The sequence below is a fragment of the Dermacentor andersoni genome, chromosome 3 (assembly GCF_023375885.2).
Source record: "Dermacentor andersoni chromosome 3, qqDerAnde1_hic_scaffold, whole genome shotgun sequence".
NCBI classification, from domain to species: domain Eukaryota; kingdom Metazoa; phylum Arthropoda; class Arachnida; order Ixodida; family Ixodidae; genus Dermacentor; species Dermacentor andersoni.
The window spans coordinates 1,562,985-1,577,426 of NC_092816.1; the positions used below are offsets into that span (position 1 = coordinate 1,562,985).

Sequence of the window (14,442 nt, forward strand, 5' to 3'; positions counted from 1 at the left end):
TGTTGACCTGTTGGGTTATTATTGCCTCAGCACTGAAAAGCACATTGTGGCCCAGTTGAGATGGCCTTGAGATTTCAGAAGTCGTCATTGAAATATGATTGACGTTTCGTTGAGCTAGTGGATTTTTATTCATATATTGAAATTGCTTTGCTGTTCACACTTGCATGCCCCGGTGCCTGCTCATAACTTTCCCAAACACAAAGAAAAGCAAAGGAGAGACTGATCAATTTGAAGTACCTTTATTTACACTAAAGATGCGTGCACATGAAACATTATTACAGTACATAAGGCACCACTACATCGAACCTGGAGACATAGGCTAGTACCTACAGCACTCTAGCAGCGTAAATACATCAGAAAAAACCTATAATATGAATTCAATCAAAACGATCATTGTGGTCTTCACTTTCGACTTAAGTTTATGACTAGAAGGCAAACCGACTCAAAAGGCAGGGCTTAAGTTTACCCTTGTAATAACGAAATTTGAACACATGAACACTTGAAGCTGCTTGCGTGTGAATACACAAGACATCTGAATCTGTTACATTAAAATGTTTCCCACACTAACACATCCCAGGAAGTGCTACGGCTGACTGTGAGAAGGAAAAATAACAGACTTGAAACAAATGACTTCACGTTAATATTACGAGCTTTAGCACACGTCTTTCACCGCGATTAAAATTTAATGAAGTACCAAAGTAGACTTGCCTGAGCTTTTTGTCATCGAGATGTATACATTTTCATGTTGCCCAATTATTTTATAAAATAACATCACTCAACTTAGCTATTAATTGACGAGACATCATTGAGAAAGTTGCCGGGCATGGTGAACACCTGAATCATGTTTCTGTAGAGCCAGGTTTGCTTTCTTCAGAAATAAGCTTGTAAAACTTTTGTGTAATGAATGCAGCTTATCTCCCTGGCACAAGTCAAGAACAAACAGTACACCATTTGATTATGTTAATTTGGGGTACAGAAGAGTTTGTTGGTGGCATTTACTCAATTTAGGGAGCTCATTTTCAGGTAATTTTTCTGGACTTGCACAAAGCTAATTAAAGCACTTTTTGGGACCTTTTTCCCTATACCCAGCAACTAAGTGGTACCTCAGTCAATAAAGAGATAAGGCTAATACCTTGAACGATAAGAGAAAAAAATATTTAGCACAGAGAATTGGTAGTAACACACGGCTAACACAATTCCAAACAGCCAAATAAATGGTCACATGCACTTGCACTATCAAGTAGCCCAGAAATAGTCATAAAGGATGAGAAAAGGTTCAAATGACTGGACAGCCAGATTGGTGAGACAGTGAAATACGCAAATAAATGCGTATACGAAACACCAATGACCTCAATTGCGCAGGTAAAATGTTATTAAAATGCTACCAGAATTTTATTGCATAAAATACATAAAAGTTCATAAAAATTGGGACAAAGCAGTAACAAAGACGGAGGGAGATACAGCACCCGTGTTGAAAAAAAAATACAAGTGATATACATGCATATTTAAGCTCACGACAATTTTTTCTCCAATATATACAAAAAGAACACATGCACTTACCGCATAAAAACGTTCCTGCGCCTGGAGATTGCAGCACAGTACAAAGCAGCGTCATGAGAACCGAAAAGTAGAGCTTAGTATGTTTAAAAACTACGATCTGTTGCTTTTTCGAAAGATTTGTCCGATAGTTCTCGTTTTTCACGCACGTTTATTCTACATGACATGGCCTTTTCATATTTTTTTTCTTGTCGCACATGACTATTTCTGCCACACATGCACGGCTTTTTACCTTTGTCAAGTTGACCAGTGTGTGTAATACCTCTGTCATCAAAAGTAGACTTTTAGTTGAGCTTGCGCTCGTGTGTGTTCCTACCTATTTCGTCGTCCGTCGTCCGCCTCTCTTCGTGCTGCTGTTTACAGTACGCGCGTATCACTTGGTTAGGCTGGTAAACATTCTCACAAACAAAAGTAAATGCCTCCCCTCAAAAGGTAGCCCATCCTCCACTACTAAACGCCAGAGAAAATCGAAAGTAAGCCTTCACAGCGTCCATGCAGCAGCTAGTACACCAAAGCGCAGCACAAAAAATAGTTGAAAATCCCACTTGATGGAGAGTGGCAACAGAGATGCGAGCTTGCTAGTGAATCAGCCACATATCGACGGGTGTCTCTTGCACGACGCCAAGGTGCTCTTGACGTAGAACACTTTAGCACCTGGGCATTTGCTGCATGCGTAAGCTGTGAGAAGGGAATGCGGACAGAAAATGAGATTACGCGGATTAAGAATCTGCCACACACTGTACACAACTACGCACGAAATGGAAGTACACACTATACTGGCAAGTAAAAATTTGCGACTCTTTACGAGCGCCGTCGAGAAAAGGAAGAAATGGGTTGCTACGGTAAATGTTAGCTAAAACACGCACAGCGATGTTTCACAGGGGGAAATACCCGGCGCTCTCGCAGAACCAAAGACCACGCGACAGTGCATAGCCGATACCATGCAGATATCGAACCTTTGGGTAGAAGTCCAGCAGAAGGAATGACCTAAAGATACGCCGAGAACGATGCGAGCGTGAACGTGCCTGTACGAGTGAGAACATGTACCGCTTCTTTGAAGCTAGCCGCTCCGGCGTGGCTCCTATCATCCCACGTGATTTGTGTGCAGAACGTCGCGTACACGCCCTTGCGCGTTTTGCGCGGTAGCGTCTGCGCAGTGAGCTAGCTTCATGCACGCGTCATTCTTCGGCGCGCAAACGGTGCTCGAGGCGACAACGCGCCGATTGGCGCTCCTTTCGCTTCTGCAAGCAACGCACATTCGGATCGGTCCAACTCAAAGAGGCAGCAGAGAACGGTGGCATGTTTCGGTTATCGCCTATTAAAATTGTACAGTACGCCTTCAACGGCAACCCGCCGCGCTAGATAAATATGCTTACTGCGGTAGTTGGCGGTGATATGCGATAAGGCGAGCCCGTCGGCGGCTGTGTTCTTTGCCGACGTCGTCACCACACCTCTGTTCATTTGCGCTTTGTATCCGTGTACAGTCACGGCGCGGAAGCTGTGACTAATCGGTTGGCCGTTCTCCGCAAATCCCAAAGAGGCGAAATATATTTTGCGGTGCGCCGGATCATTAGCCGCTACCTAAATCGAGGCGCACTTAACCGCTACGGCACAAAAGGTGATCACACTTACCGATGGTATACGATGAGCCACTACGGATTAAAAAAAATATATAATTCTGATGTCCTACGTGCCAAGCCAACGATGTGATTATGAGGCAGGTCGTAGTTGGGGACTCCGTATTGATTTTGACTTCCTGAAAATTTTTACCTGAATACAATGCACGAGCGTTTTTGCATTCCGCTCCTTTGGAATAAGGCCGCTGCAGGGATCGTATCCACGACCTCGAGCCCCAAATTGCCACGGCGGCCGCCATAGTTACGAAATGCGTATGCGTGAAGTGCAACACTGCCTTCCGGTACGAGTGTGGTACAAGCGTAGCACAGCTGCACACCTACTGCACAATTATTTTTCGCGGTTCTCCTAAGCTCGTAGTGCCTGCCTAAATACCTTGAAAGGCAGCGCGCCTCTCACGTAACGGAACGAGATAACAAGCGCTTAGACGGCATACGTGAGCCCCCATGAAAGATGACGTGGCCACTGTAGAAAATTATCACTGCGCAGAGAAGCCGATCCTTATGTTCCAATTGTGTTCTCTCATACAAATTAAGGAAACGTTATTAGACAGGAACAAATGAAGCAATGCAATTTTACGCACGTGAGGCGCCGCTGCCTCTTCGCCTACTATTGTTTCAAACGGAGTGACGGCGGCAGCGAGAGTTAGTATCGCGCGCTTTTGCTCCGGGGCATGCGGTTTGCACAGTGTGCTTAACATCTCACGCTTGTCAATGTCAAAATAGAAAAAAAGGCTACGTGCTCAAGAAAACGAGATTACTTACCTATGTGCAGAAGTTCGGCTGCGACTGTTTCGAGGTGCCTTCTCTCCAACAGGCACCATGACCTCTGCCGCGCCACTCATCAAAACAACCAGGCTCGCACATCAGTCGAAGACTAGTAGCAGGGTGAACCAACAACTTCAACAGATAAACGTCCCACTTATCGTCGTTAAAAATCATTTCACTAAAATGTGCGTCATGATGTCCGAAAAGAAAAAAAATACTTTCATCAGAAAGCACGAGGCGTGAACCACCGCACAACTGGAACCAAGTAACTGTGTCCGAAAGCCGATCACAGCTTCACTATCGTATTGAGTTACAAAAACCTTTCAAACACAAAATAATGTCACTGAAAAACCGCTAATTAATTAGCAATAATTTTTCATCCATTAGCCTTCATAAATTTTTGAGAATAACCTAATTTGTAGCGCAAACAACAAATATTACGACCAAAAAATGCGACTACGAAACTAGCGGTAACCATGTGTACTTTTTAAAAAGTGTGCGCAGAACGAAGCTACAACGGTTGCAACCACGTGCGCGCACACACACACACACGCGAACGCCACTTTGACGTTTGTAGCGCCACCTAGAAATAAAAATTACTACTAATCTTGCTATTTTTACAAAAGTAACTTTTCTAAAATAGTTTGTAGCGCCTTTGCAGATGACGAGGGGACACGTAAGGTATGATAAGGGTCCGTTACCTGAATTTCTTTCATTTCCCTTTGGTGTTCTTCTATTTCATTGAACATACGAGACCTGCAGGCTTGGGAGATGAGAGGACGACAGTTCGGCGAGGCTCAAATAAATCGCGTGCTTCTTGCAAGGCGAGAGTCGGGATCAGCCGCAGATACAGCGATTAGCTGGGATACTGTTGCCATAGAGAAAGAAATTCAACAAGAGGGGACACTCTTCAGAAACTGGCAACAGTAAACACGTCACGCCAAGTTTCAGCTCCATCCATTAGTTGACGCGAGCATCTTAAAAAAAGAATGGGAAATAAACTTACAGACAACGTTTTATTCTTTTTTATTCTTTCCCACTAATAGTGAAAAAGCTTTGCGTGTAAATGAACTCGTAATTTCCGACTTATTTTTGTTGCGTTGCCTAGCAACGAGCTAGCGGCACGCCAGACACGCCTGCATAATCATCATCATCATCATCATCATCATCATCATCATCATCATCATCAGCATCATCATCATAATCATCATCATCATCAGCCTGATTACGCCCACTGCAGGGCAAAGGCCTCTCCCATACTTCTCCAACTACCCCGGTCATGTACTAATTGTGGCCATGTCGTCCCTGCAAACTTCTTAATCTCATCCGCCCACCTAACTTTCTGCCGCCCCCTGCTACGCTTCCCTTCCCTCGGAATCCAGTCCGTAACCCTTAATGGCCATCGGTTATCTTCCCTCCTCATTACATGTCCTGCCCATGCCCATTTCTTTTTCTTGATTTCAACTAAGATGTCATAAACTCGCGTTTCTTCCCTCACCCAATCTGCTCTTTTCTTATCCCTTAATGTTACACCCATCATTCTTCTTGCCATAGCTCGTTGCGTCGTCCTTAATTTAAGTAGAACCCTTTTCGTAAGCCTCCAGGTTTCTGCCCCGTAGGTGAGTACTGGTAAGACACAGCTATTATAAACTTTTCTCTTGAGGGATAATGGCATCCTCCAGTTCATGATCTGAGAATGCCTGCCAAACGCACCCCAGCCCATTCTTATTCTTCTGGTTATTTCCGTCTCATGATCCGGATCCGCCGTCAATACATGCCCTAAGTAGATGTATTCCCTTACCACTTCCAGTGCCTCGCTACCTATCGTAAACTGATGTTCCCTTCCGAGACTGTTAAACATTACTTTAGTTTTCTGCAGATTCATTTTTAGTCCCACCCTTCTGCTCTGCCTCTCCAGATCAGTGAGCATGCATTGCAGTTGGTCCCCTGAGTTACTAAGCAAGGCACCAGAGCAGGATTGGCCACCCTGGTGCAGTACTTGGCCACAACCTCCTATATGAACACAACAATCAAACCTCTGCATACTCAAGCGCCATCAAGCCGCAGGAGTGAGCGGGGACGGCTGCGCTTGTGAAGCTCGCGTGCTCGGCGACCCGTCTTTTTTTGGATGTAGCCCGTTTTTTGGGCTCCCGGCGTTCTTTTGTGTTCCGTCTGCATTTAGACACGGCACAGCTGCACTACTGGACTACAACAAGGTGAGAAATATTGTTTGATAGTCTGCGACGCACTTCAAGAACATTTAGGCTTACTGCACAAAACTGAACCTATATAGTGACGCAGTTATCGAAAAACAGCTCCGCCGTCCAGGCCTAGCTAATTTGAATTAATTATTTGTGCTTGGAGATGTTTGCAACGCTTTCTATGAGCCCAAGCATAATTAAAACTTATTTCGGTAGGGTTTGGGCACGCTCGCCGCACCTGGCTTTGTGACGAAAAGCACCTTGGCTGTGTGACGCAGTTTCGCGTGTACTGAATCTTACCGGGACAAGTCTTGGCGCTTTCTCTGACCCCCAGACATTATTGTAACTAATTTCGCTACTTTTTGGGGTACTTTTCAAGCACAGTGGCCGCGCTCGGCGTAGTGGCGCAGTTAGCGAAAAGCAGCTCGGCTGTGTGCCGCAGTTACTTTCGCGTGCACTGAATCTTAGTGGTAGAAGTTCGTGACGCATTCTCTGACCCGAAAAAGCATTTTAATCCATTTGGTAACTTTTTGGGATATTTTGAGGCATGCTCGCCGCGCCTGGGGTTGTGAAGCTGTTTGCAAAAGAAAGCAAGCCGGCCATAGTTGGTTAGTTTTGCGTTTACTGAATTTTAGTGGGACAAGTTTGTGATGCATTTTATAGCCCTGCAACCACATATACCTTGTTTCGGTACTAACGCTTGTCGAAAACGCGACGAGCGATTGCCGAGAGTGATGAAACGGGAGTGTTGCTTGCGCCGGCAGGACGCGCAAAAGATAACACGGAGGACCTCAAGAACTTGACATTTATGTATTCTAAGAGACTGAAAACAGGCTTGCACCCACGAAAATGTCTGGAGTGCGACTAGAAGGCATTCTGCGAGCCTGTAACATGGCCTGGCTGAGTCTGTGTTGTAGCCAGTTCTGTGTACTTGGCGTACCAGCACGTCGACTGAGGCCAAGTTTCTGAAACGCGCAGTCACCCGTGTATTTGTGCTCTTAAAGTGCAGGAAATAATGCCCGGGAAAGGAGGGATGCTTAAAAACCGGATGTTTTCTTCACATTTTAAGGCATTGTTTGGGAGGAGTCTTTGCTGCGAAATGTGCGTAAAAAGTGAATTTATCTGTAATGCCGCTCATTCACCACTTACGCACGTTTCGCCTCTACACGCCTTTCCACGCCATTTCCTGTTAGGTCAACATACCAAAATGATACATGCTTGTAATTTACTTTCTTTCAGCTGATGGCATCCGGTGGATCTTCGTACGGTTACGACTGCTGCTAACCTGGTGCCACAACTTTGGATGAATGCAGAAGAAGCCCGGAACGAGCATTTATATAGAGCAAAATAAACATTTCATCATTTCAGAAGACGTCGTTCGTTTTCTTCATGAAATTGCACCCGACAGATTGGGCGTAGTTTTGTAAGGTCGTTCGCAATCATTTCTACTAAATAATCAAACGCTTCCACGCCAAGGCCACGCGGGGTTCAGCAGAAGCGAAAAAAAAAAAAATGCCGCGCCGAGCAGCGGAGCCAGCGCAGCGTGTACCAACTGGTATTCAAAACGCGCGCGCCCAAAACCGAAACCCCAAGGTGTTAATACCATCCGCTTGGTGTGCTACAGTCAATTCGGCCGCTGGGCTCTATGGGAGTGTCCGCTCTTGTTGAAATTTCTTTCTCTATGCTTCTATGGTCTATGCTTCTATGCTTTCTATGGTCTGGCTGTCATCAACGATGGATCTCCAACTTACATCCGCGGCACTACCTACGGAAGTTGCTTAGACCTCACTATTGTATCTCAGAGCCTCCTGCCCTTAGTCAACTGGTGCTTAGACATAGAAACGCATGGGAGCGATCATATACCAACATATGTGCAGATGAAGTGGTTTGTTCAATCAACTGCATCTGCTGTACGCTGCACTGATTGGTCCACATTCACTACATCTGTCGAAGAGTACTATGGAGACATCACTTCACCATCTGATATAGAAGACATTATTGTCTCATCATGCAGAAGACAACTAAGTTCATCAGTTCACCTACATCCAGAACGGCGATTGATATTGAATATGAACGGCTCTGAGCGATCCGTCGGAGAGCGGAAAGGAAGGTTAGGCGAACTCAATCGTCATTAGACCTTGCTTTATGTCGACGAGCTCAACGAAAAATACGGCGTCACCTTCAAAAAATGGGAAAACAACGGTGGAGGACCTTCTGTTCGTCTCTAGATCCTCGAAAGTCACTTTTTAGGATCTGGCAGATAGTACGAAGCCTTCGTGCCCCTCCTCAGCAGAAACATCCTTTCCGTGCTCTAGCACTTCACCAATCTCTGACGGAAGTGCAGGTTGCCGAAGACTTCTGTAAGAGAGTCACCCGTACCGATGCTTCAGCATGTCCAACATTGGATCGACCCGTGCTACCTCCTAAAGATGATCGTCTTGACCTTCCTTTCACGATGCCGGAATTGGAAGCTGCATTTGCTGCGTCGAGACGATCTTCTGCCCCTGGACCTGACGGTATTTCGTATACTGCTCTGTGCCACCTTGGGATGGAAGGTCGGAAAGCCCTGCTGTCATACTATAACGCCACGTGGTCATCCAGTACAGTCCCGAAGCAGTGGAAAACCAGCCGTTTGGTCGCCCTCCTAAAGCCAGGAAAATCGCCTTACGAGGTACTGGCCGGTAAGCTTTAGCTAGCTGTGTCGGTAAGGTGATGGAACGGATGGTGCTCACTAGATTAGAATGGTTCATGGAAAAGAATGAGCTTTATCCTGAAATGATGACCGGATTTAGACGTGGCCGGTCTGCAATAGATGGGGTCATTGATCTCGTGTCCACGATCGAACACGAAAAGAAGCGACACCGCCTTGTAGGAGCAGTTTTCTTAGACATAAAAGGAGCTTATGACAATGTACTGCACGAAGCCATTCTTGATGCCCTCAGTAATTTAGGCATCGGCGGCCGTTTCTACATGTGGATTGATAATTACCTAAATGGTCGTACAGTCTTCATGTCCACGAATGATGGCGAAACGACAAGACACGCTGTGGTCCGTGGAGTGCCTCAAGGAGGAGTTCTCAGCCCGACTCTTTTCAATGTTGCCCATTGGCCTTGCGGAAATAATTCCTGATACAGTACATATCAGTACATACGCAGACGACATATGCATGTGGGCATCCGCAGTCACGCGACCGCAAATTCGTGCCAGATTGCAGCGTGCCGTTTCTTTAACGTCTCAGTACCTGCAGTGCCAAGGACTGCAACTGGCCCCAGACAAGTGCGCTGCGATAGCGTTCACACGGAAGCTTATGTGTTGGTATCCAATTATGATCAATGGAAATGCCATCCCATATGTCACTCACCACAAGTACCTCGGCGTTGTCATTGACCGCGGTGTTTCATGGTCGAAACATGTGGCAATGTTAAAGAAAAAATTAACTGGGCTTGCTCAAGTTTTTCGCTTTCTGGCCGGTATGAAGTGGGGTCCATCTGAGCGTTCGCTACTCCGGCTGTACCAGGCTCTCTACGTCGGATACATTAGGTATAGCCTGCCAGTTTTATCAAGTATGAGCCCGTCATGTTTACGCACGCTGGAAAGTGCCCAGGCACAGATACTGAAAACATGTCTCGGTGTTCCACGTTGCACCTCAACCCACGGAACAATTGAGGAGGCTCGCGTCACCCCTTTACCTGTCTATCTACGATGCGAACCTCTTCGAGTATTCCTGCGACTGCTTTGTCGTCATGGACGCCATCCCTTATCGACATTACCCGATATACGGCCGGACTCCACTTTTTCAAGAGCCGTTAAATGGCAAGAATCTGCCATACCAGCATATTTTGCCCCGGCTGACCTTCCACATATGCCCCCATGGGTAATGTCCAAAATACCGGTACGTCTATGTATTCCGGGAATTTCTAAAAAATCGCGAATACCTACCGTCGGCCTCAGACATTTAGCACTTGAATATATATCGAAAGAATATGACTCCTCGGTGAGCGTGTATACAGACGGATCGGTATCGTCGTATGCGTCTGGTGCGGCTTTCGTCGTGCCTGCGCATCAAGTCATTCGACGGTTTCGTCTACATAACAAGACGACTTCAACATCTACGGAACTAGTGGCAATCAGAGAGGCCGTTCAATATATTTCGCGACAGCCTCCTCAAATATGGACAGTCTTCAGCGACGCAAAATCGGCTCTTCGACTACTTAGAGTGGTGTTGAAAGAAAGCGCTTACAGAGTGTTGGCTCTTCAAACTGCCGAGCTCTACACTTTAGCACAAGAAAACGGCCACCACATCACATTTCAGTGGATTCCCAGTCACTGTGGTATACAGGGCAACGAACTGGCCGACGCCGAAGCGAAGAAAGCACTCGAAGAACGAGAGTCACTGCTTTCAATTCCTTTTTCAAGAGCGGACGCCAACTGTCTCCTCTCCAGTGTCATCCGAAAATTGACAGCACAGCACTGGGACAATCCGGATAATCGCCACAGACGACTCCAGAGATTGGACCCTGCCATGAATTTTAGGCTACCACCGAAAATTCATCGAAGCTGTGCCAGTCTTCTGCACAGACTAAGGCTGGGGGTAGCGTTTACGCGCGGATACATGCACCTCATGCGACGCACCGAGTCTCCACACTGTGAGGTGTGCAATGTGCCTGAGACTATAGGTCATGTGCTTTGTGACTGCCTTAAGTACGTGGAAGAGCGTGAAAGGTTGGACAACGACCTTACGCCTCTCGACAGCGCACCGTTGTCGGAGGACGTTATTTTAGGCCCTTGGCCAGATGCTCGATCAAGTTTCAAGGCCATTCAGGCATTACTGAACTTTTTAAAAACTACGGGCATGGATTGCAGACTTTGAGCATGCCAAATTGCTTGCGATATGTTCTACATCTTCCTTCTATCGTCATCGTCACCCATCCTGCACCTCTTCCCTCTTTCTTTCCCTCTTCCCCTTCCCCCAATGCCGAGTAGCTGGCTAGAGGAATATACCTCAGGCCGACATCTCAGCATTTCGTATCATTAAACTTCTCTCTCTCTCTCTCTTTCTCTATGCTGTTGCGGCTGTTGCTGAATCCGAAGGTGTTTGAAGTCAATGGTTATAGCGGCTGCGCGCTGCGATATCAAAGCGCGTTTGTTTTTTTATCTCTAGTACCACGGACATTGGATAAAAAAACTATTTGCTTTACGGACAGAGGGTACGTCGCAGGAAATTCGAAGACCTCACACGTGTATGCTTGCAGCGTGTGCGCGCTTGCATTCTACGGTTCTTACAGCGCGTCCGATGCTCGAAGGTAGCGTCGTCGCGTGTTGGCGCCTGTCTTATCGGCGGCCGCGCTGCCGCCGTGTCTACTTTTGGGGAACTCCACATGCGCGTAGTCACCGTGTTTGCAAGTGAATTTTCCATTCTTCTGCTCCCCGAAACGTGCTCATTTTGGATCGTACCAATGGCTGTGTCATCTAGTGTATGTTAAAACTACGATGGCATTTGTACACCGGCGAAGAAATAAATCGTTATGACCTTGAGCGGTCATGAATCTAGTCTAACGTTGCAGTTTTTACGTAGCGAAAATGGCTACGAAAGTGGGGCGGTCCCGGAGATAGGCGCTTCAAAGCGCCAGCTGTAGCGACAGCACGAGGAAGTGGCACACGGCGCACGCGCCAAGCATTTCAGGGCTTACTGGCTTGCCGGGCTCGACGGCCGACGTTCCATTCCACCCCGTCGGTCACACATAATTTTTTTAATGAAAGCGAGGCGAAAGAAGAACCTACCTGCCGCAAAGTGACAGGAATGAGGTTGGACCGCTTCGCAATAAACTTTTGGAATGTCTTCATATGTCAGTCCTAATTATTGTGTACTGAACTCAGCTGCTACACAACAACAACAACAAAAAACTAGAAAAATCAACACAAGTTACCCAATAAATTGTTTATTGAGAACACTCAACGGTAATATTGTTGCTCAAGGGTTGAGTGAACTCAATATTGCTCTTGAAAATTTGTTGACGTCCGTTGTTTCAACAATTGCCCAACAATATATTAATGTTTTATCAACAGTCATTTTTGTACGGGCTATTCTGAGGGTCCCCTTGGGGACCTTCTTCATTACTACTGGCCTCCTGAGTGCCCGTGGGCCCCTTAAAAAAGCAAGAGCGCGACCAGCAAGTCGCCAGCCCACTTCTCGTCCAAGCCTGTAACTGAAGTTGATCCCGTCTCGTCCAAAGCCACAACACCTTTTCACTTCTCACTTCCCGCCGTCTTGTGAACCCCTCTGATCAGCGTGTTGATTTTGGTGCTGTCATTGACCTGCTAGTTGAGGTAGGCCGCAACGTAGGCGATGTGACTGATCACGAACGACTGGACAAGTCACACGAGACTGTCTTCACGCATGCACACCCGCCGTGTCGAGACACGTTGTATGAGCCTGATGGCGTCCATTGCCTTGGTGGTAAGATTGTTGGTGGTCTCCTCGTTGCGACCGCTCTTGTTTAGCAGCAGCCCCACGACCCCGATCTTAGAAACATCGGGGATGCGTTGCCCCGATGCAGTCACAATGTTGATGGGATCGCACTCCCCAGCGTGAACGCGGTCGTAGCGGTGGGAGGACGAACAGCTAGGGTTTGACCGGCGAGCACATTATGCCGGTGCCGTCAAGATGCTGCTCGATGGCGGTAACCGCCACTTGGAGCTGTTGCTCGATGCTGGCGTCGACGCCGCCAGCCGCTCACAGGGCAATGTCGTAGGCGTAGATAGCATGCCGGACGCCGGCCCCCGCTACTGCTCTCGCTACCTCGATCATGACGAGGTTGAGAGCAACCGCGAGATGACCGAACCCTGCGGGCTACCCGTGCTGCCGAGCTTGTGTTCTGGTAGCTTGAGGTCTCCGACGTGCAGTTCCACCGTGCGGCTGGTCAAGAAGGCTTGGATACAAATTGTGGCTCGTTACCCCCTTGCTGAGTCTTGATACTTGGGATAACATGGCTGAGTGTTTTACTTTGTCGAATGCGCTTTGTAAATCGAGCCCCGGAATTACTTTGCCTTGTGTCTTGTGGAAGATTTCTTGTTTGAGTTGTAGCATGACATCTTGCGCGCTGAGATTGTGCCGGAAGCCGGTCATCATGTCCGGAATGCCTTCCTCCTACAGGCATTCCTGCCGCCAGTTGGCTACCACGTGCCCCAGCACTTTGCCCACGCAGGACGTGAGTGAGATGGGATGCAGGTTTCCGGTGAAATCCACTGATTGTACACCTTCCTTTTCAATGATAATGGTAAGCTTCCAGTCAGGAGCTGACAATAGCTGCGGTATACGATCCAACCCATTTTTTTTCTTCTTTGAATTTCCTTCTCATGATCAGGGTTCCCTGTGATTAGTTGACCTAGGTAAACGTACCCCTTCACAGACTCTAGAGGCTGACTGGCGATTCTGAACTCTTGTTTCCTTGCCCGGCTATTCATAATTATCTTTGTCTTCTACATATTAATCTTCAACCACACTCTTAAATTCTCCCTGTTAAGGTCCTCAATCATTTGTTGTAACTCGTCTCCATTGTTGCTGAATCGAACAATGTCACAGGCCAACCGAAGGTTGCTGATATATTCGGCGTCGATCCTTACTCCTTAGCCTTCCCAGTTTAATAGCTTGAATACTTCTTAGAAGCACGCAGTGAATAGCATTGCAGAGATCGTCTCTCCCTGTCTGACCCCTTTCTTTATAGGTATCTTTCTACTATTCTTGTGTAGAATGAAGGTAGCTGGGGAATATCTGTAGATATTTTCTAAGCTATTTACGTAAGCGGTCTGTACTCCTTGATTACGTAATGCTGCTATGCTGCTGGTGTCTCTACTACTAAATCAAATGCCTTTTTGTAATCTACGAAGGACAAATTGTCGACAAGTTGTCGACTGGTGCGATGCCTGGAAAATGTAGATTTATTTCGAGAAAACTATTTTTATGTCCGTTTCACATAAGAAGCCTAAATTAAAGTTTCCGTACGGTATTATAACATAATTATTTCCGAAGTAACACATTATAAGTATCTCGGACTGTGGATCACAAATGATTTCACTTGAGCTAAGCACCTTGAATATGTAGTAGCTAATGCTAACCGCAAGCTTTCTTTTTTTTAAGGAGGGCTTTGAAACTTTCTATTCCCACTGTACGCCTACTCGCATATAAAGCTTTAATTGTGCCGATGCTAGACTATGCCTGTGTAATTTGGGACCCTTTTACTGAAACTGCACTAACAAGTTAGAAATGGTGCGAAGAAAAGCAG

The 14,442-nt window shown here is 46.7% G+C and overlaps 1 long non-coding RNA gene across 1 annotated transcript; it reads right to left on the bottom strand.

Moving 5' to 3' along the window:
- Window positions 1-223: 223 nt before the first annotated feature.
- Window positions 224-4,219, bottom strand: LOC129387970 (uncharacterized). The gene is made up of 2 exons (XR_008615113.2): window positions 3,957-4,219; window positions 224-2,235 (listed from the first exon to the last, which is right to left on the bottom strand). It is a non-coding gene; the product is annotated as an uncharacterized lncRNA (long non-coding RNA).
- Between the last annotated feature and the right edge of the window lie 10,223 nt (window positions 4,220-14,442).